The sequence below is a fragment of the Anomaloglossus baeobatrachus genome, chromosome 7 (assembly GCF_048569485.1).
Source record: "Anomaloglossus baeobatrachus isolate aAnoBae1 chromosome 7, aAnoBae1.hap1, whole genome shotgun sequence".
NCBI classification, from domain to species: domain Eukaryota; kingdom Metazoa; phylum Chordata; class Amphibia; order Anura; family Aromobatidae; genus Anomaloglossus; species Anomaloglossus baeobatrachus.
Window position 1 is genome coordinate 205,270,603 of NC_134359.1, and position 27,395 is coordinate 205,297,997.

Genomic DNA, 27,395 nt, shown 5'->3' on the forward strand with positions numbered 1-27,395 from the left:
TTAATCTCTGATAAAGTTTGAGCTTGTCCAACTCTTGACATAATCCACTGTTGTAGATATGATAAGAGCCACTTTGCCAGAAGCTCATACACAATCTTTAGTGAAATTGCACAGACTTGTCAAAATCCTCATTAGATCACATCATCTGGCTACAGACTCTTCCTGTAGACGAGCTGCCGAGTGGTTATGGCGTATGACTACTAATCCATTGTGCTCTGCATGCATGGTTTTTGAATCCCATACTTGTTGAAGTTACCTTCATCTCCAATGTTGAAACTCTAAATTATCTTTTTCAGCCCAAGCAGTGAGTATTTCCAGCATTTCCTGTTCAAGAAGGCTGCTATCAAACTTTTCTAACATTTCAGTCTGGCAAAAGTAAACCCACTGTTTTCATTTGGCATGCTTGATGCCATCCTACATTGGCTGACATCTTCTTCCTTTTGAGTACTTTGACAACACAGATTTAGAATCTCTCCATTGCACTATCTAAGGAAGGGATATGAGAAAGACAAGTTTGACTTTATAGTATTTTTACAAGGAAAGTACATTGTTAAACATAGAAACTTCTGTAAGAGGCTATGAAAAGAAGGCACTGCTGAGATTCGAACTCAGGATCTCCTGTTTACAAGACAGGCGCTTTAACCAACTAAGCCACAGCACCACTTTGTTTAAGAGTAGGAAAGCACTACTGGTAGAATCGCCCTCACCTCATGTCTTTCAGTGTCCTTGAATGTCTAGAGATAGACGACTTATGCAAATTCTTTCTTTACTGGACTAATTTTTAGGGCTTCAATAGTGACAAAAAATACAATCTTTATTGAATTACTGATATTAAAACCCTAAACTTTGGTTAATCTCTGATAAAGTTTGAGCTTGTCCAACTCTTGACATAATCCACTGTTGTAGATATGATAAGAGCCACTTTGCCAGAAGCTCATACACAATCTTTAGTGAAATTGCACAGACTTGTCAAAATCCTCATTAGATCACATCATCTGGCTACAGACTCTTCCTGTAGACGAGCTGCCGAGTGGTTATGGCGTATGACTACTAATCCATTGTGCTCTGCATGCATGGTTTTTGAATCCCATACTTGTTGAAGTTACCTTCATCTCCAATGTTGAAACTCTAAATTATCTTTTTCAGCCCAAGCAGTGAGTATTTCCAGCATTTCCTGTTCAAGAAGGCTGCTATCAAACTTTTCTAACATTTCAGTCTGGCAAAAGTAAACCCACTGTTTTCATTTGGCATGCTTGATGCCATCCTACATTGGCTGACATCTTCTTCCTTTTGAGTACTTTGACAACACAGATTTAGAATCTCTCCATTGCACTATCTAAGGAAGGGATATGAGAAAGACAAGTTTGACTTTATAGTATTTTTACAAGGAAAGTACATTGTTAAACATAGAAACTTCTGTAAGAGGCTATGAAAAGAAGGCACTGCTGAGATTCGAACTCAGGATCTCCTGTTTACAAGACAGGCGCTTTAACCAACTAAGCCACAGCACCACTTTGTTTAAGAGTAGGAAAGCACTACTGGTAGAATCGCCCTCACCTCATGTCTTTCAGTGTCCTTGAATGTCTAGAGATAGACGACTTATGCAAATTCTTTCTTTACTGGACTAATTTTTAGGGCTTCAATAGTGACAAAAAATACAATCTTTATTGAATTACTGATATTAAAACCCTAAACTTTGGTTAATCTCTGATAAAGTTTGAGCTTGTCCAACTCTTGACATAATCCACTGTTGTAGATATGATAAGAGCCACTTTGCCAGAAGCTCATACACAATCTTTAGTGAAATTGCACAGACTTGTCAAAATCCTCATTAGATCACATCATCTGGCTACAGACTCTTCCTGTAGACGAGCTGCCGAGTGGTTATGGCGTATGACTACTAATCCATTGTGCTCTGCATGCATGGTTTTTGAATCCCATACTTGTTGAAGTTACCTTCATCTCCAATGTTGAAACTCTAAATTATCTTTTTCAGCCCAAGCAGTGAGTATTTCCAGCATTTCCTGTTCAAGAAGGCTGCTATCAAACTTTTCTAACATTTCAGTCTGGCAAAAGTAAACCCACTGTTTTCATTTGGCATGCTTGATGCCATCCTACATTGGCTGACATCTTCTTCCTTTTGAGTACTTTGACAACACAGATTTAGAATCTCTCCATTGCACTATCTAAGGAAGGGATATGAGAAAGACAAGTTTGACTTTATAGTATTTTTACAAGGAAAGTACATTGTTAAACATAGAAACTTCTGTAAGAGGCTATGAAAAGAAGGCACTGCTGAGATTCGAACTCAGGATCTCCTGTTTACAAGACAGGCGCTTTAACCAACTAAGCCACAGCACCACTTTGTTTAAGAGTAGGAAAGCACTACTGGTAGAATCGCCCTCACCTCATGTCTTTCAGTGTCCTTGAATGTCTAGAGATAGACGACTTATGCAAATTCTTTCTTTACTGGACTAATTTTTAGGGCTTCAATAGTGACAAAAAATACAATCTTTATTGAATTACTGATATTAAAACCCTAAACTTTGGTTAATCTCTGATAAAGTTTGAGCTTGTCCAACTCTTGACATAATCCACTGTTGTAGATATGATAAGAGCCACTTTGCCAGAAGCTCATACACAATCTTTAGTGAAATTGCACAGACTTGTCAAAATCCTCATTAGATCACATCATCTGGCTACAGACTCTTCCTGTAGACGAGCTGCCGAGTGGTTATGGCGTATGACTACTAATCCATTGTGCTCTGCATGCATGGTTTTTGAATCCCATACTTGTTGAAGTTACCTTCATCTCCAATGTTGAAACTCTAAATTATCTTTTTCAGCCCAAGCAGTGAGTATTTCCAGCATTTCCTGTTCAAGAAGGCTGCTATCAAACTTTTCTAACATTTCAGTCTGGCAAAAGTAAACCCACTGTTTTCATTTGGCATGCTTGATGCCATCCTACATTGGCTGACATCTTCTTCCTTTTGAGTACTTTGACAACACAGATTTAGAATCTCTCCATTGCACTATCTAAGGAAGGGATATGAGAAAGACAAGTTTGACTTTATAGTATTTTTACAAGGAAAGTACATTGTTAAACATAGAAACTTCTGTAAGAGGCTATGAAAAGAAGGCACTGCTGAGATTCGAACTCAGGATCTCCTGTTTACAAGACAGGCGCTTTAACCAACTAAGCCACAGCACCACTTTGTTTAAGAGTAGGAAAGCACTACTGGTAGAATCGCCCTCACCTCATGTCTTTCAGTGTCCTTGAATGTCTAGAGATAGACGACTTATGCAAATTCTTTCTTTACTGGACTAATTTTTAGGGCTTCAATAGTGACAAAAAATACAATCTTTATTGAATTACTGATATTAAAACCCTAAACTTTGGTTAATCTCTGATAAAGTTTGAGCTTGTCCAACTCTTGACATAATCCACTGTTGTAGATATGATAAGAGCCACTTTGCCAGAAGCTCATACACAATCTTTAGTGAAATTGCACAGACTTGTCAAAATCCTCATTAGATCACATCATCTGGCTACAGACTCTTCCTGTAGACGAGCTGCCGAGTGGTTATGGCGTATGACTACTAATCCATTGTGCTCTGCATGCATGGTTTTTGAATCCCATACTTGTTGAAGTTACCTTCATCTCCAATGTTGAAACTCTAAATTATCTTTTTCAGCCCAAGCAGTGAGTATTTCCAGCATTTCCTGTTCAAGAAGGCTGCTATCAAACTTTTCTAACATTTCAGTCTGGCAAAAGTAAACCCACTGTTTTCATTTGGCATGCTTGATGCCATCCTACATTGGCTGACATCTTCTTCCTTTTGAGTACTTTGACAACACAGATTTAGAATCTCTCCATTGCACTATCTAAGGAAGGGATATGAGAAAGACAAGTTTGACTTTATAGTATTTTTACAAGGAAAGTACATTGTTAAACATAGAAACTTCTGTAAGAGGCTATGAAAAGAAGGCACTGCTGAGATTCGAACTCAGGATCTCCTGTTTACAAGACAGGCGCTTTAACCAACTAAGCCACAGCACCACTTTGTTTAAGAGTAGGAAAGCACTACTGGTAGAATCGCCCTCACCTCATGTCTTTCAGTGTCCTTGAATGTCTAGAGATAGACGACTTATGCAAATTCTTTCTTTACTGGACTAATTTTTAGGGCTTCAATAGTGACAAAAAATACAATCTTTATTGAATTACTGATATTAAAACCCTAAACTTTGGTTAATCTCTGATAAAGTTTGAGCTTGTCCAACTCTTGACATAATCCACTGTTGTAGATATGATAAGAGCCACTTTGCCAGAAGCTCATACACAATCTTTAGTGAAATTGCACAGACTTGTCAAAATCCTCATTAGATCACATCATCTGGCTACAGACTCTTCCTGTAGACGAGCTGCCGAGTGGTTATGGCGTATGACTACTAATCCATTGTGCTCTGCATGCATGGTTTTTGAATCCCATACTTGTTGAAGTTACCTTCATCTCCAATGTTGAAACTCTAAATTATCTTTTTCAGCCCAAGCAGTGAGTATTTCCAGCATTTCCTGTTCAAGAAGGCTGCTATCAAACTTTTCTAACATTTCAGTCTGGCAAAAGTAAACCCACTGTTTTCATTTGGCATGCTTGATGCCATCCTACATTGGCTGACATCTTCTTCCTTTTGAGTACTTTGACAACACAGATTTAGAATCTCTCCATTGCACTATCTAAGGAAGGGATATGAGAAAGACAAGTTTGACTTTATAGTATTTTTACAAGGAAAGTACATTGTTAAACATAGAAACTTCTGTAAGAGGCTATGAAAAGAAGGCACTGCTGAGATTCGAACTCAGGATCTCCTGTTTACAAGACAGGCGCTTTAACCAACTAAGCCACAGCACCACTTTGTTTAAGAGTAGGAAAGCACTACTGGTAGAATCGCCCTCACCTCATGTCTTTCAGTGTCCTTGAATGTCTAGAGATAGACGACTTATGCAAATTCTTTCTTTACTGGACTAATTTTTAGGGCTTCAATAGTGACAAAAAATACAATCTTTATTGAATTACTGATATTAAAACCCTAAACTTTGGTTAATCTCTGATAAAGTTTGAGCTTGTCCAACTCTTGACATAATCCACTGTTGTAGATATGATAAGAGCCACTTTGCCAGAAGCTCATACACAATCTTTAGTGAAATTGCACAGACTTGTCAAAATCCTCATTAGATCACATCATCTGGCTACAGACTCTTCCTGTAGACGAGCTGCCGAGTGGTTATGGCGTATGACTACTAATCCATTGTGCTCTGCATGCATGGTTTTTGAATCCCATACTTGTTGAAGTTACCTTCATCTCCAATGTTGAAACTCTAAATTATCTTTTTCAGCCCAAGCAGTGAGTATTTCCAGCATTTCCTGTTCAAGAAGGCTGCTATCAAACTTTTCTAACATTTCAGTCTGGCAAAAGTAAACCCACTGTTTTCATTTGGCATGCTTGATGCCATCCTACATTGGCTGACATCTTCTTCCTTTTGAGTACTTTGACAACACAGATTTAGAATCTCTCCATTGCACTATCTAAGGAAGGGATATGAGAAAGACAAGTTTGACTTTATAGTATTTTTACAAGGAAAGTACATTGTTAAACATAGAAACTTCTGTAAGAGGCTATGAAAAGAAGGCACTGCTGAGATTCGAACTCAGGATCTCCTGTTTACAAGACAGGCGCTTTAACCAACTAAGCCACAGCACCACTTTGTTTAAGAGTAGGAAAGCACTACTGGTAGAATCGCCCTCACCTCATGTCTTTCAGTGTCCTTGAATGTCTAGAGATAGACGACTTATGCAAATTCTTTCTTTACTGGACTAATTTTTAGGGCTTCAATAGTGACAAAAAATACAATCTTTATTGAATTACTGATATTAAAACCCTAAACTTTGGTTAATCTCTGATAAAGTTTGAGCTTGTCCAACTCTTGACATAATCCACTGTTGTAGATATGATAAGAGCCACTTTGCCAGAAGCTCATACACAATCTTTAGTGAAATTGCACAGACTTGTCAAAATCCTCATTAGATCACATCATCTGGCTACAGACTCTTCCTGTAGACGAGCTGCCGAGTGGTTATGGCGTATGACTACTAATCCATTGTGCTCTGCATGCATGGTTTTTGAATCCCATACTTGTTGAAGTTACCTTCATCTCCAATGTTGAAACTCTAAATTATCTTTTTCAGCCCAAGCAGTGAGTATTTCCAGCATTTCCTGTTCAAGAAGGCTGCTATCAAACTTTTCTAACATTTCAGTCTGGCAAAAGTAAACCCACTGTTTTCATTTGGCATGCTTGATGCCATCCTACATTGGCTGACATCTTCTTCCTTTTGAGTACTTTGACAACACAGATTTAGAATCTCTCCATTGCACTATCTAAGGAAGGGATATGAGAAAGACAAGTTTGACTTTATAGTATTTTTACAAGGAAAGTACATTGTTAAACATAGAAACTTCTGTAAGAGGCTATGAAAAGAAGGCACTGCTGAGATTCGAACTCAGGATCTCCTGTTTACAAGACAGGCGCTTTAACCAACTAAGCCACAGCACCACTTTGTTTAAGAGTAGGAAAGCACTACTGGTAGAATCGCCCTCACCTCATGTCTTTCAGTGTCCTTGAATGTCTAGAGATAGACGACTTATGCAAATTCTTTCTTTACTGGACTAATTTTTAGGGCTTCAATAGTGACAAAAAATACAATCTTTATTGAATTACTGATATTAAAACCCTAAACTTTGGTTAATCTCTGATAAAGTTTGAGCTTGTCCAACTCTTGACATAATCCACTGTTGTAGATATGATAAGAGCCACTTTGCCAGAAGCTCATACACAATCTTTAGTGAAATTGCACAGACTTGTCAAAATCCTCATTAGATCACATCATCTGGCTACAGACTCTTCCTGTAGACGAGCTGCCGAGTGGTTATGGCGTATGACTACTAATCCATTGTGCTCTGCATGCATGGTTTTTGAATCCCATACTTGTTGAAGTTACCTTCATCTCCAATGTTGAAACTCTAAATTATCTTTTTCAGCCCAAGCAGTGAGTATTTCCAGCATTTCCTGTTCAAGAAGGCTGCTATCAAACTTTTCTAACATTTCAGTCTGGCAAAAGTAAACCCACTGTTTTCATTTGGCATGCTTGATGCCATCCTACATTGGCTGACATCTTCTTCCTTTTGAGTACTTTGACAACACAGATTTAGAATCTCTCCATTGCACTATCTAAGGAAGGGATATGAGAAAGACAAGTTTGACTTTATAGTATTTTTACAAGGAAAGTACATTGTTAAACATAGAAACTTCTGTAAGAGGCTATGAAAAGAAGGCACTGCTGAGATTCGAACTCAGGATCTCCTGTTTACAAGACAGGCGCTTTAACCAACTAAGCCACAGCACCACTTTGTTTAAGAGTAGGAAAGCACTACTGGTAGAATCGCCCTCACCTCATGTCTTTCAGTGTCCTTGAATGTCTAGAGATAGACGACTTATGCAAATTCTTTCTTTACTGGACTAATTTTTAGGGCTTCAATAGTGACAAAAAATACAATCTTTATTGAATTACTGATATTAAAACCCTAAACTTTGGTTAATCTCTGATAAAGTTTGAGCTTGTCCAACTCTTGACATAATCCACTGTTGTAGATATGATAAGAGCCACTTTGCCAGAAGCTCATACACAATCTTTAGTGAAATTGCACAGACTTGTCAAAATCCTCATTAGATCACATCATCTGGCTACAGACTCTTCCTGTAGACGAGCTGCCGAGTGGTTATGGCGTATGACTACTAATCCATTGTGCTCTGCATGCATGGTTTTTGAATCCCATACTTGTTGAAGTTACCTTCATCTCCAATGTTGAAACTCTAAATTATCTTTTTCAGCCCAAGCAGTGAGTATTTCCAGCATTTCCTGTTCAAGAAGGCTGCTATCAAACTTTTCTAACATTTCAGTCTGGCAAAAGTAAACCCACTGTTTTCATTTGGCATGCTTGATGCCATCCTACATTGGCTGACATCTTCTTCCTTTTGAGTACTTTGACAACACAGATTTAGAATCTCTCCATTGCACTATCTAAGGAAGGGATATGAGAAAGACAAGTTTGACTTTATAGTATTTTTACAAGGAAAGTACATTGTTAAACATAGAAACTTCTGTAAGAGGCTATGAAAAGAAGGCACTGCTGAGATTCGAACTCAGGATCTCCTGTTTACAAGACAGGCGCTTTAACCAACTAAGCCACAGCACCACTTTGTTTAAGAGTAGGAAAGCACTACTGGTAGAATCGCCCTCACCTCATGTCTTTCAGTGTCCTTGAATGTCTAGAGATAGACGACTTATGCAAATTCTTTCTTTACTGGACTAATTTTTAGGGCTTCAATAGTGACAAAAAATACAATCTTTATTGAATTACTGATATTAAAACCCTAAACTTTGGTTAATCTCTGATAAAGTTTGAGCTTGTCCAACTCTTGACATAATCCACTGTTGTAGATATGATAAGAGCCACTTTGCCAGAAGCTCATACACAATCTTTAGTGAAATTGCACAGACTTGTCAAAATCCTCATTAGATCACATCATCTGGCTACAGACTCTTCCTGTAGACGAGCTGCCGAGTGGTTATGGCGTATGACTACTAATCCATTGTGCTCTGCATGCATGGTTTTTGAATCCCATACTTGTTGAAGTTACCTTCATCTCCAATGTTGAAACTCTAAATTATCTTTTTCAGCCCAAGCAGTGAGTATTTCCAGCATTTCCTGTTCAAGAAGGCTGCTATCAAACTTTTCTAACATTTCAGTCTGGCAAAAGTAAACCCACTGTTTTCATTTGGCATGCTTGATGCCATCCTACATTGGCTGACATCTTCTTCCTTTTGAGTACTTTGACAACACAGATTTAGAATCTCTCCATTGCACTATCTAAGGAAGGGATATGAGAAAGACAAGTTTGACTTTATAGTATTTTTACAAGGAAAGTACATTGTTAAACATAGAAACTTCTGTAAGAGGCTATGAAAAGAAGGCACTGCTGAGATTCGAACTCAGGATCTCCTGTTTACAAGACAGGCGCTTTAACCAACTAAGCCACAGCACCACTTTGTTTAAGAGTAGGAAAGCACTACTGGTAGAATCGCCCTCACCTCATGTCTTTCAGTGTCCTTGAATGTCTAGAGATAGACGACTTATGCAAATTCTTTCTTTACTGGACTAATTTTTAGGGCTTCAATAGTGACAAAAAATACAATCTTTATTGAATTACTGATATTAAAACCCTAAACTTTGGTTAATCTCTGATAAAGTTTGAGCTTGTCCAACTCTTGACATAATCCACTGTTGTAGATATGATAAGAGCCACTTTGCCAGAAGCTCATACACAATCTTTAGTGAAATTGCACAGACTTGTCAAAATCCTCATTAGATCACATCATCTGGCTACAGACTCTTCCTGTAGACGAGCTGCCGAGTGGTTATGGCGTATGACTACTAATCCATTGTGCTCTGCATGCATGGTTTTTGAATCCCATACTTGTTGAAGTTACCTTCATCTCCAATGTTGAAACTCTAAATTATCTTTTTCAGCCCAAGCAGTGAGTATTTCCAGCATTTCCTGTTCAAGAAGGCTGCTATCAAACTTTTCTAACATTTCAGTCTGGCAAAAGTAAACCCACTGTTTTCATTTGGCATGCTTGATGCCATCCTACATTGGCTGACATCTTCTTCCTTTTGAGTACTTTGACAACACAGATTTAGAATCTCTCCATTGCACTATCTAAGGAAGGGATATGAGAAAGACAAGTTTGACTTTATAGTATTTTTACAAGGAAAGTACATTGTTAAACATAGAAACTTCTGTAAGAGGCTATGAAAAGAAGGCACTGCTGAGATTCGAACTCAGGATCTCCTGTTTACAAGACAGGCGCTTTAAACAACTAAGCCACAGCACCACTTTGTTTAAGAGTAGGAAAGCACTACTGGTAGAATCGCCCTCACCTCATGTCTTTCAGTGTCCTTGAATGTCTAGAGATAGACGACTTATGCAAATTCTTTCTTTACTGGACTAATTTTTAGGGCTTCAATAGTGACAAAAAATACAATCTTTATTGAATTACTGATATTAAAACCCTAAACTTTGGTTAATCTCTGATAAAGTTTGAGCTTGTCCAACTCTTGACATAATCCACTGTTGTAGATATGATAAGAGCCACTTTGCCAGAAGCTCATACACAATCTTTAGTGAAATTGCACAGACTTGTCAAAATCCTCATTAGATCACATCATCTGGCTACAGACTCTTCCTGTAGACGAGCTGCCGAGTGGTTATGGCGTATGACTACTAATCCATTGTGCTCTGCATGCATGGTTTTTGAATCCCATACTTGTTGAAGTTACCTTCATCTCCAATGTTGAAACTCTAAATTATCTTTTTCAGCCCAAGCAGTGAGTATTTCCAGCATTTCCTGTTCAAGAAGGCTGCTATCAAACTTTTCTAACATTTCAGTCTGGCAAAAGTAAACCCACTGTTTTCATTTGGCATGCTTGATGCCATCCTACATTGGCTGACATCTTCTTCCTTTTGAGTACTTTGACAACACAGATTTAGAATCTCTCCATTGCACTATCTAAGGAAGGGATATGAGAAAGACAAGTTTGACTTTATAGTATTTTTACAAGGAAAGTACATTGTTAAACATAGAAACTTCTGTAAGAGGCTATGAAAAGAAGGCACTGCTGAGATTCGAACTCAGGATCTCCTGTTTACAAGACAGGCGCTTTAACCAACTAAGCCACAGCACCACTTTGTTTAAGAGTAGGAAAGCACTACTGGTAGAATCGCCCTCACCTCATGTCTTTCAGTGTCCTTGAATGTCTAGAGATAGACGACTTATGCAAATTCTTTCTTTACTGGACTAATTTTTAGGGCTTCAATAGTGACAAAAAATACAATCTTTATTGAATTACTGATATTAAAACCCTAAACTTTGGTTAATCTCTGATAAAGTTTGAGCTTGTCCAACTCTTGACATAATCCACTGTTGTAGATATGATAAGAGCCACTTTGCCAGAAGCTCATACACAATCTTTAGTGAAATTGCACAGACTTGTCAAAATCCTCATTAGATCACATCATCTGGCTACAGACTCTTCCTGTAGACGAGCTGCCGAGTGGTTATGGCGTATGACTACTAATCCATTGTGCTCTGCATGCATGGTTTTTGAATCCCATACTTGTTGAAGTTACCTTCATCTCCAATGTTGAAACTCTAAATTATCTTTTTCAGCCCAAGCAGTGAGTATTTCCAGCATTTCCTGTTCAAGAAGGCTGCTATCAAACTTTTCTAACATTTCAGTCTGGCAAAAGTAAACCCACTGTTTTCATTTGGCATGCTTGATGCCATCCTACATTGGCTGACATCTTCTTCCTTTTGAGTACTTTGACAACACAGATTTAGAATCTCTCCATTGCACTATCTAAGGAAGGGATATGAGAAAGACAAGTTTGACTTTATAGTATTTTTACAAGGAAAGTACATTGTTAAACATAGAAACTTCTGTAAGAGGCTATTAAAAGAAGGCACTGCTGAGATTCGAACTCAGGATCTCCTGTTTACAAGACAGGTGCTTTAACCAACTAAGCCACAGCACCACTTTGTTTAAGAGTAGGAAAGCACTACTGGTAGAATCGCCCTCACCTCATGTCTTTCAGTGTCCTTGAATGTCTAGAGATAGACGACTTATGCAAATTCTTTCTTTACTGGACTAATTTTTAGGGCTTCAATAGTGACAAAAAATACAATCTTTATTGAATTACTGATATTAAAACCCTAAACTTTGGTTAATCTCTGATAAAGTTTGAGCTTGTCCAACTCTTGACATAATCCACTGTTGTAGATATGATAAGAGCCACTTTGCCAGAAGCTCATACACAATCTTTAGTGAAATTGCACAGACTTGTCAAAATCCTCATTAGATCACATCATCTGGCTACAGACTCTTCCTGTAGACGAGCTGCCGAGTGGTTATGGCGTATGACTACTAATCCATTGTGCTCTGCATGCATGGTTTTTGAATCCCATACTTGTTGAAGTTACCTTCATCTCCAATGTTGAAACTCTAAATTATCTTTTTCAGCCCAAGCAGTGAGTATTTCCAGCATTTCCTGTTCAAGAAGGCTGCTATCAAACTTTTCTAACATTTCAGTCTGGCAAAAGTAAACCCACTGTTTTCATTTGGCATGCTTGATGCCATCCTACATTGGCTGACATCTTCTTCCTTTTGAGTACTTTGACAACACAGATTTAGAATCTCTCCATTGCACTATCTAAGGAAGGGATATGAGAAAGACAAGTTTGACTTTATAGTATTTTTACAAGGAAAGTACATTGTTAAACATAGAAACTTCTGTAAGAGGCTATGAAAAGAAGGCACTGCTGAGATTCGAACTCAGGATCTCCTGTTTACAAGACAGGCGCTTTAACCAACTAAGCCACAGCACCACTTTGTTTAAGAGTAGGAAAGCACTACTGGTAGAATCGCCCTCACCTCATGTCTTTCAGTGTCCTTGAATGTCTAGAGATAGACGACTTATGCAAATTCTTTCTTTACTGGACTAATTTTTAGGGCTTCAATAGTGACAAAAAATACAATCTTTATTGAATTACTGATATTAAAACCCTAAACTTTGGTTAATCTCTGATAAAGTTTGAGCTTGTCCAACTCTTGACATAATCCACTGTTGTAGATATGATAAGAGCCACTTTGCCAGAAGCTCATACACAATCTTTAGTGAAATTGCACAGACTTGTCAAAATCCTCATTAGATCACATCATCTGGCTACAGACTCTTCCTGTAGACGAGCTGCCGAGTGGTTATGGCGTATGACTACTAATCCATTGTGCTCTGCATGCATGGTTTTTGAATCCCATACTTGTTGAAGTTACCTTCATCTCCAATGTTGAAACTCTAAATTATCTTTTTCAGCCCAAGCAGTGAGTATTTCCAGCATTTCCTGTTCAAGAAGGCTGCTATCAAACTTTTCTAACATTTCAGTCTGGCAAAAGTAAACCCACTGTTTTCATTTGGCATGCTTGATGCCATCCTACATTGGCTGACATCTTCTTCCTTTTGAGTACTTTGACAACACAGATTTAGAATCTCTCCATTGCACTATCTAAGGAAGGGATATGAGAAAGACAAGTTTGACTTTATAGTATTTTTACAAGGAAAGTACATTGTTAAACATAGAAACTTCTGTAAGAGGCTATTAAAAGAAGGCACTGCTGAGATTCGAACTCAGGATCTCCTGTTTACAAGACAGGTGCTTTAACCAACTAAGCCACAGCACCACTTTGTTTAAGAGTAGGAAAGCACTACTGGTAGAATCGCCCTCACCTCATGTCTTTCAGTGTCCTTGAATGTCTAGAGATAGACGACTTATGCAAATTCTTTCTTTACTGGACTAATTTTTAGGGCTTCAATAGTGACAAAAAATACAATCTTTATTGAATTACTGATATTAAAACCCTAAACTTTGGTTAATCTCTGATAAAGTTTGAGCTTGTCCAACTCTTGACATAATCCACTGTTGTAGATATGATAAGAGCCACTTTGCCAGAAGCTCATACACAATCTTTAGTGAAATTGCACAGACTTGTCAAAATCCTCATTAGATCACATCATCTGGCTACAGACTCTTCCTGTAGACGAGCTGCCGAGTGGTTATGGCGTATGACTACTAATCCATTGTGCTCTGCATGCATGGTTTTTGAATCCCATACTTGTTGAAGTTACCTTCATCTCCAATGTTGAAACTCTAAATTATCTTTTTCAGCCCAAGCAGTGAGTATTTCCAGCATTTCCTGTTCAAGAAGGCTGCTATCAAACTTTTCTAACATTTCAGTCTGGCAAAAGTAAACCCACTGTTTTCATTTGGCATGCTTGATGCCATCCTACATTGGCTGACATCTTCTTCCTTTTGAGTACTTTGACAACACAGATTTAGAATCTCTCCATTGCACTATCTAAGGAAGGGATATGAGAAAGACAAGTTTGACTTTATAGTATTTTTACAAGGAAAGTACATTGTTAAACATAGAAACTTCTGTAAGAGGCTATTAAAAGAAGGCACTGCTGAGATTCGAACTCAGGATCTCCTGTTTACAAGACAGGTGCTTTAACCAACTAAGCCACAGCACCACTTTGTTTAAGAGTAGGAAAGCACTACTGGTAGAATCGCCCTCACCTCATGTCTTTCAGTGTCCTTGAATGTCTAGAGATAGACGACTTATGCAAATTCTTTCTTTACTGGACTAATTTTTAGGGCTTCAATAGTGACAAAAAATACAATCTTTATTGAATTACTGATATTAAAACCCTAAACTTTGGTTAATCTCTGATAAAGTTTGAGCTTGTCCAACTCTTGACATAATCCACTGTTGTAGATATGATAAGAGCCACTTTGCCAGAAGCTCATACACAATCTTTAGTGAAATTGCACAGACTTGTCAAAATCCTCATTAGATCACATCATCTGGCTACAGACTCTTCCTGTAGACGAGCTGCCGAGTGGTTATGGCGTATGACTACTAATCCATTGTGCTCTGCATGCATGGTTTTTGAATCCCATACTTGTTGAAGTTACCTTCATCTCCAATGTTGAAACTCTAAATTATCTTTTTCAGCCCAAGCAGTGAGTATTTCCAGCATTTCCTGTTCAAGAAGGCTGCTATCAAACTTTTCTAACATTTCAGTCTGGCAAAAGTAAACCCACTGTTTTCATTTGGCATGCTTGATGCCATCCTACATTGGCTGACATCTTCTTCCTTTTGAGTACTTTGACAACACAGATTTAGAATCTCTCCATTGCACTATCTAAGGAAGGGATATGAGAAAGACAAGTTTGACTTTATAGTATTTTTACAAGGAAAGTACACTGTTAAACATAGAAACTTCAGTACTGAGGCTATGAAAAGAAGGCACTGCTGAGATTCGAACTCAGGATCTCCTGTTTACGAGACAGGCGCTTTAACCAACTAAGCCACAGCACCACTTTGTGTAAGAGTAGAAAAGCACTACTGGTAGAGTCGCCCTCACCTCATGTCTTTCAGTGTCCTTGAATGTCTAGAGATAGACGACTTATGCAAATTCTTTCTTTACTGGACTAATTTTTAGGGCTTCAATAGTGACAAAAAATACAATCTTTATTGAATTACTGATATTAAAACCCTAAACTTTGGTTAATCTCTGATAAAGTTTGAGCTTGTCCAACTCTTGACATAATCCACTGTTGTAGATATGATAAGAGCCACTTTGCCAGAAGCTCATACACAATCTTTAGTGAAATTGCACAGACTTGTCAAAATCCTCATTAGATCACATCATCTGGCTACAGACTCTTCCTGTAGACGAGCTGCCGAGTGGTTATGGCGTATGACTACTAATCCATTGTGCTCTGCATGCATGGTTTTTGAATCCCATACTTGTTGAAGTTACCTTCATCTCCAATGTTGAAACTCTAAATTATCTTTTTCAGCCCAAGCAGTGAGTATTTCCAGCATTTCCTGTTCAAGAAGGCTGCTATCAAACTTTTCTAACATTTCAGTCTGGCAAAAGTAAACCCACTGTTTTCATTTGGCATGCTTGATGCCATCCTACATTGGCTGACATCTTCTTCCTTTTGAGTACTTTGACAACACAGATTTAGAATCTCTCCATTGCACTATCTAAGGAAGGGATATGAGAAAGACAAGTTTGACTTTATAGTATTTTTACAAGGAAAGTACATTGTTAAACATAGAAACTTCTGTAAGAGGCTATTAAAAGAAGGCACTGCTGAGATTCGAACTCAGGATCTCCTGTTTACAAGACAGGTGCTTTAACCAACTAAGCCACAGCACCACTTTGTTTAAGAGTAGGAAAGCACTACTGGTAGAATCGCCCTCACCTCATGTCTTTCAGTGTCCTTGAATGTCTAGAGATAGACGACTTATGCAAATTCTTTCTTTACTGGACTAATTTTTAGGGCTTCAATAGTGACAAAAAATACAATCTTTATTGAATTACTGATATTAAAACCCTAAACTTTGGTTAATCTCTGATAAAGTTTGAGCTTGTCCAACTCTTGACATAATCCACTGTTGTAGATATGATAAGAGCCACTTTGCCAGAAGCTCATACACAATCTTTAGTGAAATTGCACAGACTTGTCAAAATCCTCATTAGATCACATCATCTGGCTACAGACTCTTCCTGTAGACGAGCTGCCGAGTGGTTATGGCGTATGACTACTAATCCATTGTGCTCTGCATGCATGGTTTTTGAATCCCATACTTGTTGAAGTTACCTTCATCTCCAATGTTGAAACTCTAAATTATCTTTTTCAGCCCAAGCAGTGAGTATTTCCAGCATTTCCTGTTCAAGAAGGCTGCTATCAAACTTTTCTAACATTTCAGTCTGGCAAAAGTAAACCCACTGTTTTCATTTGGCATGCTTGATGCCATCCTACATTGGCTGACATCTTCTTCCTTTTGAGTACTTTGACAACACAGATTTAGAATCTCTCCATTGCACTATCTAAGGAAGGGATATGAGAAAGACAAGTTTGACTTTATAGTATTTTTACAAGGAAAGTACATTGTTAAACATAGAAACTTCTGTAAGAGGCTATGAAAAGAAGGCACTGCTGAGATTCGAACTCAGGATCTCCTGTTTACAAGACAGGCGCTTTAACCAACTAAGCCACAGCACCACTTTGTTTAAGAGTAGGAAAGCACTACTGGTAGAATCGCCCTCACCTCATGTCTTTCAGTGTCCTTGAATGTCTAGAGATAGACGACTTATGCAAATTCTTTCTTTACTGGACTAATTTTTAGGGCTTCAATAGTGACAAAAAATACAATCTTTATTGAATTACTGATATTAAAACCCTAAACTTTGGTTAATCTCTGATAAAGTTTGAGCTTGTCCAACTCTTGACATAATCCACTGTTGTAGATATGATAAGAGCCACTTTGCCAGAAGCTCATACACAATCTTTAGTGAAATTGCACAGACTTGTCAAAATCCTCATTAGATCACATCATCTGGCTACAGACTCTTCCTGTAGACGAGCTGCCGAGTGGTTATGGCGTATGACTACTAATCCATTGTGCTCTGCATGCATGGTTTTTGAATCCCATACTTGTTGAAGTTACCTTCATCTCCAATGTTGAAACTCTAAATTATCTTTTTCAGCCCAAGCAGTGAGTATTTCCAGCATTTCCTGTTCAAGAAGGCTGCTATCAAACTTTTCTAACATTTCAGTCTGGCAAAAGTAAACCCACTGTTTTCATTTGGCATGCTTGATGCCATCCTACATTGGCTGACATCTTCTTCCTTTTGAGTACTTTGACAACACAGATTTAGAATCTCTCCATTGCACTATCTAAGGAAGGGATATGAGAAAGACAAGTTTGACTTTATAGTATTTTTACAAGGAAAGTACATTGTTAAACATAGAAACTTCTGTAAGAGGCTATTAAAAGAAGGCACTGCTGAGATTCGAACTCAGGATCTCCTGTTTACAAGACAGGTGCTTTAACCAACTAAGCCACAGCACCACTTTGTTTAAGAGTAGGAAAGCACTACTGGTAGAATCGCCCTCACCTCATGTCTTTCAGTGTCCTTGAATGTCTAGAGATAGACGACTTATGCAAATTCTTTCTTTACTGGACTAATTTTTAGGGCTTCAATAGTGACAAAAAATACAATCTTTATTGAATTACTGATATTAAAACCCTAAACTTTGGTTAATCTCTGATAAAGTTTGAGCTTGTCCAACTCTTGACATAATCCACTGTTGTAGATATGATAAGAGCCACTTTGCCAGAAGCTCATACACAATCTTTAGTGAAATTGCACAGACTTGTCAAAATCCTCATTAGATCACATCATCTGGCTACAGACTCTTCCTGTAGACGAGCTGCCGAGTGGTTATGGCGTATGACTACTAATCCATTGTGCTCTGCATGCATGGTTTTTGAATCCCATACTTGTTGAAGTTACCTTCATCTCCAATGTTGAAACTCTAAATTATCTTTTTCAGCCCAAGCAGTGAGTATTTCCAGCATTTCCTGTTCAAGAAGGCTGCTATCAAACTTTTCTAACATTTCAGTCTGGCAAAAGTAAACCCACTGTTTTCATTTGGCATGCTTGATGCCATCCTACATTGGCTGACATCTTCTTCCTTTTGAGTACTTTGACAACACAGATTTAGAATCTCTCCATTGCACTATCTAAGGAAGGGATATGAGAAAGACAAGTTTGACTTTATAGTATTTTTACAAGGAAAGTACATTGTTAAACATAGAAACTTCTGTAAGAGGCTATTAAAAGAAGGCACTGCTGAGATTCGAACTCAGGATCTCCTGTTTACAAGACAGGTGCTTTAACCAACTAAGCCACAGCACCACTTTGTTTAAGAGTAGGAAAGCACTACTGGTAGAATCGCCCTCACCTCATGTCTTTCAGTGTCCTTGAATGTCTAGAGATAGACGACTTATGCAAATTCTTTCTTTACTGGACTAATTTTTAGGGCTTCAATAGTGACAAAAAATACAATCTTTATTGAATTACTGATATTAAAACCCTAAACTTTGGTTAATCTCTGATAAAGTTTGAGCTTGTCCAACTCTTGACATAATCCACTGTTGTAGATATGATAAGAGCCACTTTGCCAGAAGCTCATACACAATCTTTAGTGAAATTGCACAGACTTGTCAAAATCCTCATTAGATCACATCATCTGGCTACAGACTCTTCCTGTAGACGAGCTGCCGAGTGGTTATGGCGTATGACTACTAATCCATTGTGCTCTGCATGCATGGTTTTTGAATCCCATACTTGTTGAAGTTACCTTCATCTCCAATGTTGAAACTCTAAATTATCTTTTTCAGCCCAAGCAGTGAGTATTTCCAGCATTTCCTGTTCAAGAAGGCTGCTATCAAACTTTTCTAACATTTCAGTCTGGCAAAAGTAAACCCACTGTTTTCATTTGGCATGCTTGATGCCATCCTACATTGGCTGACATCTTCTTCCTTTTGAGTACTTTGACAACACAGATTTAGAATCTCTCCATTGCACTATCTAAGGAAGGGATATGAGAAAGACAAGTTTGACTTTATAGTATTTTTACAAGGAAAGTACACTGTTAAACATAGAAACTTCAGTACTGAGGCTATGAAAAGAAGGCACTGCTGAGATTCGAACTCAGGATCTCCTGTTTACGAGACAGGCGCTTTAACCAACTAAGCCACAGCACCACTTTGTGTAAGAGTAGAAAAGCACTACTGGTAGAGTCGCCCTCACCTCATGTCTTTCAGTGTCCTTGAATGTCTAGAGATAGACGACTTATGCAAATTCTTTCTTTACTGGACTAATTTTTAGGGCTTCAATAGTGACAAAAAATACAATCTTTATTGAATTACTGATATTAAAACCCTAAACTTTGGTTAATCTCTGATAAAGTTTGAGCTTGTCCAACTCTTGACATAATCCACTGTTGTAGATATGATAAGAGCCACTTTGCCAGAAGCTCATACACAATCTTTAGTGAAATTGCACAGACTTGTCAAAATCCTCATTAGATCACATCATCTGGCTACAGACTCTTCCTGTAGACGAGCTGCCGAGTGGTTATGGCGTATGACTACTAATCCATTGTGCTCTGCATGCATGGTTTTTGAATCCCATACTTGTTGAAGTTACCTTCATCTCCAATGTTGAAACTCTAAATTATCTTTTTCAGCCCAAGCAGTGAGTATTTCCAGCATTTCCTGTTCAAGAAGGCTGCTATCAAACTTTTCTAACATTTCAGTCTGGCAAAAGTAAACCCACTGTTTTCATTTGGCATGCTTGATGCCATCCTACATTGGCTGACATCTTCTTCCTTTTGAGTACTTTGACAACACAGATTTAGAATCTCTCCATTGCACTATCTAAGGAAGGGATATGAGAAAGACAAGTTTGACTTTATAGTATTTTTACAAGGAAAGTACACTGTTAAACATAGAAACTTCAGTACTGAGGCTATGAAAAGAAGGCACTGCTGAGATTCGAACTCAGGATCTCCTGTTTAAGAGACAGGCGCTTTAACCAACTAAGCCACAGCACCACTTTGTGTAAGAGTAGAAAAGCACTACTGGTAGAGTCGCCCTCACCTCATGTCTTTCAGTGTCCTTGAATGTCTAGAGATAGACGGCTTATGCAAATTCTTTCTTTACTGGACTAATTTTTAGGGCTTCAATAGTGACAAAAAATACAATCTTTCTTGAATTACTGATATTAAAACCCTAAACTTTGGTTAATCTCTGATAAAGTTTGAGCTTGTCCAACTCTTGACATAATCCACTGTTGTAGATATGATAAGAGCCACTTTGCCAGAAGCTCATACACAATCTTTAGTGAAATTGCACAGACTTGTCAAAATCCTCATTAGATCACATCATCTGGCTACAGACTCTTCCTGTAGACGAGCTGCCGAGTGGTTATGGCGTATGACTACTAATCCATTGTGCTCTGCATGCATGGTTTTTGAATCCCATACTTGTTGAAGTTACCTTCATCTCCAATGTTGAAACTCTAAATTATCTTTTTCAGCCCAAGCAGTGAGTATTTCCAGCATTTCCTGTTCAAGAAGGCTGCTATCAAACTTTTCTAACATTTCAGTCTGGCAAAAGTAAACCCACTGTTTTCATTTGGCATGCTTGATGCCATCCTACATTGGCTGACATCTTCTTCCTTTTGAGTACTTTGACAACACAGATTTAGAATCTCTCCATTGCACTATCTAAGGAAGGGATATGAGAAAGACAAGTTTGACTTTATAGTATTTTTACAAGGAAAGTACATTGTTAAACATAGAAACTTCTGTAAGAGGCTATGAAAAGAAGGCACTGCTGAGATTCGAACTCAGGATCTCCTGTTTACAAGACAGGCGCTTTAACCAACTAAGCCACAGCACCACTTTGTTTAAGAGTAGGAAAGCACTACTGGTAGAATCGCCCTCACCTCATGTCTTTCAGTGTCCTTGAATGTCTAGAGATAGACGACTTATGCAAATTCTTTCTTTACTGGACTAATTTTTAGGGCTTCAATAGTGACAAAAAATACAATCTTTATTGAATTACTGATATTAAAACCCTAAACTTTGGTTAATCTCTGATAAAGTTTGAGCTTGTCCAACTCTTGACATAATCCACTGTTGTAGATATGATAAGAGCCACTTTGCCAGAAGCTCATACACAATCTTTAGTGAAATTGCACAGACTTGTCAAAATCCTCATTAGATCACATCATCTGGCTACAGACTCTTCCTGTAGACGAGCTGCCGAGTGGTTATGGCGTATGACTACTAATCCATTGTGCTCTGCATGCATGGTTTTTGAATCCCATACTTGTTGAAGTTACCTTCATCTCCAATGTTGAAACTCTAAATTATCTTTTTCAGCCCAAGCAGTGAGTATTTCCAGCATTTCCTGTTCAAGAAGGCTGCTATCAAACTTTTCTAACATTTCAGTCTGGCAAAAGTAAACCCACTGTTTTCATTTGGCATGCTTGATGCCATCCTACATTGGCTGACATCTTCTTCCTTTTGAGTACTTTGACAACACAGATTTAGAATCTCTCCATTGCACTATCTAAGGAAGGGATATGAGAAAGACAAGTTTGACTTTATAGTATTTTTACAAGGAAAGTACATTGTTAAACATAGAAACTTCTGTAAGAGGCTATTAAAAGAAGGCACTGCTGAGATTCGAACTCAGGATCTCCTGTTTACAAGACAGGCGCTTTAACCAACTAAGCCACAGCACCACTTTGTTTAAGAGTAGGAAAGCACTACTGGTAGAATCGCCCTCACCTCATGTCTTTCAGTGTCCTTGAATGTCTAGAGATAGACGACTTATGCAAATTCTTTCTTTACTGGACTAATTTTTAGGGCTTCAATAGTGACAAAAAATACAATCTTTATTGAATTACTGATATTAAAACCCTAAACTTTGGTTAATCTCTGATAAAGTTTGAGCTTGTCCAACTCTTGACATAATCCACTGTTGTAGATATGATAAGAGCCACTTTGCCAGAAGCTCATACACAATCTTTAGTGAAATTGCACAGACTTGTCAAAATCCTCATTAGATCACATCATCTGGCTACAGACTCTTCCTGTAGACGAGCTGCCGAGTGGTTATGGCGTATGACTACTAATCCATTGTGCTCTGCATGCATGGTTTTTGAATCCCATACTTGTTGAAGTTACCTTCATCTCCAATGTTGAAACTCTAAATTATCTTTTTCAGCCCAAGCAGTGAGTATTTCCAGCATTTCCTGTTCAAGAAGGCTGCTATCAAACTTTTCTAACATTTCAGTCTGGCAAAAGTAAACCCACTGTTTTCATTTGGCATGCTTGATGCCATCCTACATTGGCTGACATCTTCTTCCTTTTGAGTACTTTGACAACACAGATTTAGAATCTCTCCATTGCACTATCTAAGGAAGGGATATGAGAAAGACAAGTTTGACTTTATAGTATTTTTACAAGGAAAGTACATTGTTAAACATAGAAACTTCTGTAAGAGGCTATTAAAAGAAGGCACTGCTGAGATTCGAACTCAGGATCTCCTGTTTACAAGACAGGCGCTTTAACCAACTAAGCCACAGCACCACTTTGTTTAAGAGTAGGAAAGCACTACTGGTAGAATCGCCCTCACCTCATGTCTTTCAGTGTCCTTGAATGTCTAGAGATAGACGACTTATGCAAATTCTTTCTTTACTGGACTAATTTTTAGGGCTTCAATAGTGACAAAAAATACAATCTTTATTGAATTACTGATATTAAAACCCTAAACTTTGGTTAATCTCTGATAAAGTTTGAGCTTGTCCAACTCTTGACATAATCCACTGTTGTAGATATGATAAGAGCCACTTTGCCAGAAGCTCATACACAATCTTTAGTGAAATTGCACAGACTTGTCAAAATCCTCATTAGATCACATCATCTGGCTACAGACTCTTCCTGTAGACGAGCTGCCGAGTGGTTATGGCGTATGACTACTAATCCATTGTGCTCTGCATGCATGGTTTTTGAATCCCATACTTGTTGAAGTTACCTTCATCTCCAATGTTGAAACTCTAAATTATCTTTTTCAGCCCAAGCAGTGAGTATTTCCAGCATTTCCTGTTCAAGAAGGCTGCTATCAAACTTTTCTAACATTTCAGTCTGGCAAAAGTAAACCCACTGTTTTCATTTGGCATGCTTGATGCCATCCTACATTGGCTGACATCTTCTTCCTTTTGAGTACTTTGACAACACAGATTTAGAATCTCTCCATTGCACTATCTAAGGAAGGGATATGAGAAAGACAAGTTTGACTTTATAGTATTTTTACAAGGAAAGTACATTGTTAAACATAGAAACTTCTGTAAGAGGCTATTAAAAGAAGGCACTGCTGAGATTCGAACTCAGGATCTCCTGTTTACAAGACAGGTGCTTTAACCAACTAAGCCACAGCACCACTTTGTTTAAGAGTAGGAAAGCACTACTGGTAGAATCGCCCTCACCTCATGTCTTTCAGTGTCCTTGAATGTCTAGAGATAGACGACTTATGCAAATTCTTTCTTTACTGGACTAATTTTTAGGGCTTCAATAGTGACAAAAAATACAATCTTTATTGAATTACTGATATTAAAACCCTAAACTTTGGTTAATCTCTGATAAAGTTTGAGCTTGTCCAACTCTTGACATAATCCACTGTTGTAGATATGATAAGAGCCACTTTGCCAGAAGCTCATACACAATCTTTAGTGAAATTGCACAGACTTGTCAAAATCCTCATTAGATCACATCATCTGGCTACAGACTCTTCCTGTAGACGAGCTGCCGAGTGGTTATGGCGTATGACTACTAATCCATTGTGCTCTGCATGCATGGTTTTTGAATCCCATACTTGTTGAAGTTACCTTCATCTCCAATGTTGAAACTCTAAATTATCTTTTTCAGCCCAAGCAGTGAGTATTTCCAGCATTTCCTGTTCAAGAAGGCTGCTATCAAACTTTTCTAACATTTCAGTCTGGCAAAAGTAAACCCACTGTTTTCATTTGGCCTGCTTGATGCCATCCTACATTGGCTGACATCTTCTTCCTTTTGAGTACTTTGACAACACAGATTTAGAATCTCTCCATTGCACTATCTAAGGAAGGGATATGAGAAAGACAAGTTTGACTTTATAGTATTTTTACAAGGAAAGTACATTGTTAAACATAGAAACTTCTGTAAGAGGCTATGAAAAGAAGGCACTGCTGAGATTCGAACTCAGGATCTCCTGTTTACAAGACAGGCGCTTTAACCAACTAAGCCACAGCACCACTTTGTTTAAGAGTAGGAAAGCACTACTGGTAGAATCGCCCTCACCTCATGTCTTTCAGTGTCCTTGAATGTCTAGAGATAGACGACTTATGCAAATTCTTTCTTTACTGGACTAATTTTTAGGGCTTCAATAGTGACAAAAAATACAATCTTTATTGAATTACTGATATTAAAACCCTAAACTTTGGTTAATCTCTGATAAAGTTTGAGCTTGTCCAACTCTTGACATAATCCACTGTTGTAGATATGATAAGAGCCACTTTGCCAGAAGCTCATACACAATCTTTAGTGAAATTGCACAGACTTGTCAAAATCCTCATTAGATCACATCATCTGGCTACAGACTCTTCCTGTAGACGAGCTGCCGAGTGGTTATGGCGTATGACTACTAATCCATTGTGCTCTGCATGCATGGTTTTTGAATCCCATACTTGTTGAAGTTACCTTCATCTCCAATGTTGAAACTCTAAATTATCTTTTTCAGCCCAAGCAGTGAGTATTTCCAGCATTTCCTGTTCAAGAAGGCTGCTATCAAACTTTTCTAACATTTCAGTCTGGCAAAAGTAAACCCACTGTTTTCATTTGGCATGCTTGATGCCATCCTACATTGGCTGACATCTTCTTCCTTTTGAGTACTTTGACAACACAGATTTAGAATCTCTCCATTGCACTATCTAAGGAAGGGATATGAGAAAGACAAGTTTGACTTTATAGTATTTTTACAAGGAAAGTACATTGTTAAACATAGAAACTTCTGTAAGAGGCTATTAAAAGAAGGCACTGCTGAGATTCGAACTCAGGATCTCCTGTTTACAAGACAGGCGCTTTAACCAACTAAGCCACAGCACCACTTTGTTTAAGAGTAGGAAAGCACTACTGGTAGAATCGCCCTCACCTCATGTCTTTCAGTGTCCTTGAATGTCTAGAGATAGACGACTTATGCAAATTCTTTCTTTACTGGACTAATTTTTAGGGCTTCAATAGTGACAAAAAATACAATCTTTATTGAATTACTGATATTAAAACCCTAAACTTTGGTTAATCTCTGATAAAGTTTGAGCTTGTCCAACTCTTGACATAATCCACTGTTGTAGATATGATAAGAGCCACTTTGCCAGAAGCTCATACACAATCTTTAGTGAAATTGCACAGACTTGTCAAAATCCTCATTAGATCACATCATCTGGCTACAGACTCTTCCTGTAGACGAGCTGCCGAGTGGTTATGGCGTATGACTACTAATCCATTGTGCTCTGCATGCATGGTTTTTGAATCCCATACTTGTTGAAGTTACCTTCATCTCCAATGTTGAAACTCTAAATTATCTTTTTCAGCCCAAGCAGTGAGTATTTCCAGCATTTCCTGTTCAAGAAGGCTGCTATCAAACTTTTCTAACATTTCAGTCTGGCAAAAGTAAACCCACTGTTTTCATTTGGCATGCTTGATGCCATCCTACATTGGCTGACATCTTCTTCCTTTTGAGCACTTTGACAACACAGATTTAGAATCTCTCCATTGCACTATCTAAGGAAGGGATATGAGAAAGACAAGTTTGACTTTATAGTATTTTTACAAGGAAAGTACATTGTTAAACATAGAAACTTCTGTAAGAGGCTATTAAAAGAAGGCACTGCTGAGATTCGAACTCAGGATCTCCTGTTTACAAGACAGGCGCTTTAACCAACTAAGCCACAGCACCACTTTGTTTAAGAGTAGGAAAGCACTACTGGTAGAATCGCCCTCACCTCATGTCTTTCAGTGTCCTTGAATGTCTAGAGATAGACGACTTATGCAAATTCTTTCTTTACTGGACTAATTTTTAGGGCTTCAATAGTGACAAAAAATACAATCTTTATTGAATTACTGATATTAAAACCCTAAACTTTGGTTAATCTCTGATAAAGTTTGAGCTTGTCCAACTCTTGACATAATCCACTGTTGTAGATATGATAAGAGCCACTTTGCCAGAAGCTCATACACAATCTTTAGTGAAATTGCACAGACTTGTCAAAATCCTCATTAGATCACATCATCTGGCTACAGACTCTTCCTGTAGACGAGCTGCCGAGTGGTTATGGCGTATGACTACTAATCCATTGTGCTCTGCATGCATGGTTTTTGAATCCCATACTTGTTGAAGTTACCTTCATCTCCAATGTTGAAACTCTAAATTATCTTTTTCAGCCCAAGCAGTGAGTATTTCCAGCATTTCCTGTTCAAGAAGGCTGCTATCAAACTTTTCTAACATTTCAGTCTGGCAAAAGTAAACCCACTGTTTTCATTTGGCATGCTTGATGCCATCCTACATTGGCTGACATCTTCTTCCTTTTGAGTACTTTGACAACACAGATTTAGAATCTCTCCATTGCACTATCTAAGGAAGGGATATGAGAAAGACAAGTTTGACTTTATAGTATTTTTACAAGGAAAGTACACTGTTAAACATAGAAACTTCAGTACTGAGGCTATGAAAAGAAGGCACTGCTGAGATTCGAACTCAGGATCTCCTGTTTACGAGACAGGCGCTTTAACCAACTAAGCCACAGCACCACTTTGTGTAAGAGTAGAAAAGCACTACTGGTAGAGTCGCCCTCACCTCATGTCTTTCAGTGTCCTTGAATGTCTAGAGATAGACGACTTATGCAAATTCTTTCTTTACTGGACTAATTTTTAGGGCTTCAATAGTGACAAAAAATACAATCTTTCTTGAATTACTGATATTAAAACCCTAAACTTTGGTTAATCTCTGATAAAGTTTGAGCTTGTCCAACTCTTGACATAATCCACTGTTGTAGATATGATAAGAGCCACTTTGCCAGAAGCTCATACACAATCTTTAGTGAAATTGCACAGACTTGTCAAAATCCTCATTAGATCACATCATCTGGCTACAGACTCTTCCTGTAGACGAGCTGCCGAGTGGTTATGGC

General features: G+C 38.1%; 23 non-coding genes across 23 annotated transcripts; all 23 read right to left on the reverse strand.

Annotated features, from left to right (window-relative positions):
• Window positions 1-587: 587 nt before the first annotated feature.
• Window positions 588-661, reverse strand: TRNAT-UGU (transfer RNA threonine (anticodon UGU)). Its single transcript has one exon. It is a non-coding gene; the product is annotated as a tRNA-Thr (tRNA).
• A 776-nt stretch (window positions 662-1,437) lies between these two features.
• On the reverse strand, window positions 1,438-1,511 carry TRNAT-UGU (transfer RNA threonine (anticodon UGU)). The gene has a single exon. It is a non-coding gene; the product is annotated as a tRNA-Thr (tRNA).
• A 776-nt stretch (window positions 1,512-2,287) lies between these two features.
• On the reverse strand, window positions 2,288-2,361 carry TRNAT-UGU (transfer RNA threonine (anticodon UGU)). The gene has a single exon. It is a non-coding gene; the product is annotated as a tRNA-Thr (tRNA).
• Window positions 2,362-3,137: 776 nt separating this feature from the next.
• TRNAT-UGU (transfer RNA threonine (anticodon UGU)) lies at window positions 3,138-3,211 on the reverse strand. Its single transcript has one exon. It is a non-coding gene; the product is annotated as a tRNA-Thr (tRNA).
• Window positions 3,212-3,987: 776 nt separating this feature from the next.
• TRNAT-UGU (transfer RNA threonine (anticodon UGU)) lies at window positions 3,988-4,061 on the reverse strand. The gene has a single exon. It is a non-coding gene; the product is annotated as a tRNA-Thr (tRNA).
• A 776-nt stretch (window positions 4,062-4,837) lies between these two features.
• TRNAT-UGU (transfer RNA threonine (anticodon UGU)) lies at window positions 4,838-4,911 on the reverse strand. The gene has a single exon. It is a non-coding gene; the product is annotated as a tRNA-Thr (tRNA).
• A 776-nt stretch (window positions 4,912-5,687) lies between these two features.
• Window positions 5,688-5,761, reverse strand: TRNAT-UGU (transfer RNA threonine (anticodon UGU)). The gene has a single exon. It is a non-coding gene; the product is annotated as a tRNA-Thr (tRNA).
• A 776-nt stretch (window positions 5,762-6,537) lies between these two features.
• On the reverse strand, window positions 6,538-6,611 carry TRNAT-UGU (transfer RNA threonine (anticodon UGU)). The gene has a single exon. It is a non-coding gene; the product is annotated as a tRNA-Thr (tRNA).
• A 776-nt stretch (window positions 6,612-7,387) lies between these two features.
• Window positions 7,388-7,461, reverse strand: TRNAT-UGU (transfer RNA threonine (anticodon UGU)). The gene has a single exon. It is a non-coding gene; the product is annotated as a tRNA-Thr (tRNA).
• Window positions 7,462-8,237: 776 nt separating this feature from the next.
• Window positions 8,238-8,311, reverse strand: TRNAT-UGU (transfer RNA threonine (anticodon UGU)). The gene has a single exon. It is a non-coding gene; the product is annotated as a tRNA-Thr (tRNA).
• Window positions 8,312-9,087: 776 nt separating this feature from the next.
• Window positions 9,088-9,161, reverse strand: TRNAT-UGU (transfer RNA threonine (anticodon UGU)). The gene has a single exon. It is a non-coding gene; the product is annotated as a tRNA-Thr (tRNA).
• A 1,626-nt stretch (window positions 9,162-10,787) lies between these two features.
• TRNAT-UGU (transfer RNA threonine (anticodon UGU)) lies at window positions 10,788-10,861 on the reverse strand. The gene has a single exon. It is a non-coding gene; the product is annotated as a tRNA-Thr (tRNA).
• A 1,626-nt stretch (window positions 10,862-12,487) lies between these two features.
• Window positions 12,488-12,561, reverse strand: TRNAT-UGU (transfer RNA threonine (anticodon UGU)). The gene has a single exon. It is a non-coding gene; the product is annotated as a tRNA-Thr (tRNA).
• Window positions 12,562-15,038: 2,477 nt separating this feature from the next.
• Window positions 15,039-15,112, reverse strand: TRNAT-CGU (transfer RNA threonine (anticodon CGU)). Its single transcript has one exon. It is a non-coding gene; the product is annotated as a tRNA-Thr (tRNA).
• A 1,626-nt stretch (window positions 15,113-16,738) lies between these two features.
• TRNAT-UGU (transfer RNA threonine (anticodon UGU)) lies at window positions 16,739-16,812 on the reverse strand. The gene has a single exon. It is a non-coding gene; the product is annotated as a tRNA-Thr (tRNA).
• A 2,477-nt stretch (window positions 16,813-19,289) lies between these two features.
• TRNAT-CGU (transfer RNA threonine (anticodon CGU)) lies at window positions 19,290-19,363 on the reverse strand. The gene has a single exon. It is a non-coding gene; the product is annotated as a tRNA-Thr (tRNA).
• Window positions 19,364-20,990: 1,627 nt separating this feature from the next.
• Window positions 20,991-21,064, reverse strand: TRNAT-UGU (transfer RNA threonine (anticodon UGU)). The gene has a single exon. It is a non-coding gene; the product is annotated as a tRNA-Thr (tRNA).
• Window positions 21,065-21,840: 776 nt separating this feature from the next.
• TRNAT-UGU (transfer RNA threonine (anticodon UGU)) lies at window positions 21,841-21,914 on the reverse strand. Its single transcript has one exon. It is a non-coding gene; the product is annotated as a tRNA-Thr (tRNA).
• Window positions 21,915-22,690: 776 nt separating this feature from the next.
• TRNAT-UGU (transfer RNA threonine (anticodon UGU)) lies at window positions 22,691-22,764 on the reverse strand. Its single transcript has one exon. It is a non-coding gene; the product is annotated as a tRNA-Thr (tRNA).
• Window positions 22,765-24,390: 1,626 nt separating this feature from the next.
• On the reverse strand, window positions 24,391-24,464 carry TRNAT-UGU (transfer RNA threonine (anticodon UGU)). Its single transcript has one exon. It is a non-coding gene; the product is annotated as a tRNA-Thr (tRNA).
• A 776-nt stretch (window positions 24,465-25,240) lies between these two features.
• On the reverse strand, window positions 25,241-25,314 carry TRNAT-UGU (transfer RNA threonine (anticodon UGU)). The gene has a single exon. It is a non-coding gene; the product is annotated as a tRNA-Thr (tRNA).
• A 776-nt stretch (window positions 25,315-26,090) lies between these two features.
• On the reverse strand, window positions 26,091-26,164 carry TRNAT-UGU (transfer RNA threonine (anticodon UGU)). Its single transcript has one exon. It is a non-coding gene; the product is annotated as a tRNA-Thr (tRNA).
• A 777-nt stretch (window positions 26,165-26,941) lies between these two features.
• Window positions 26,942-27,015, reverse strand: TRNAT-CGU (transfer RNA threonine (anticodon CGU)). The gene has a single exon. It is a non-coding gene; the product is annotated as a tRNA-Thr (tRNA).
• Between the last annotated feature and the right edge of the window lie 380 nt (window positions 27,016-27,395).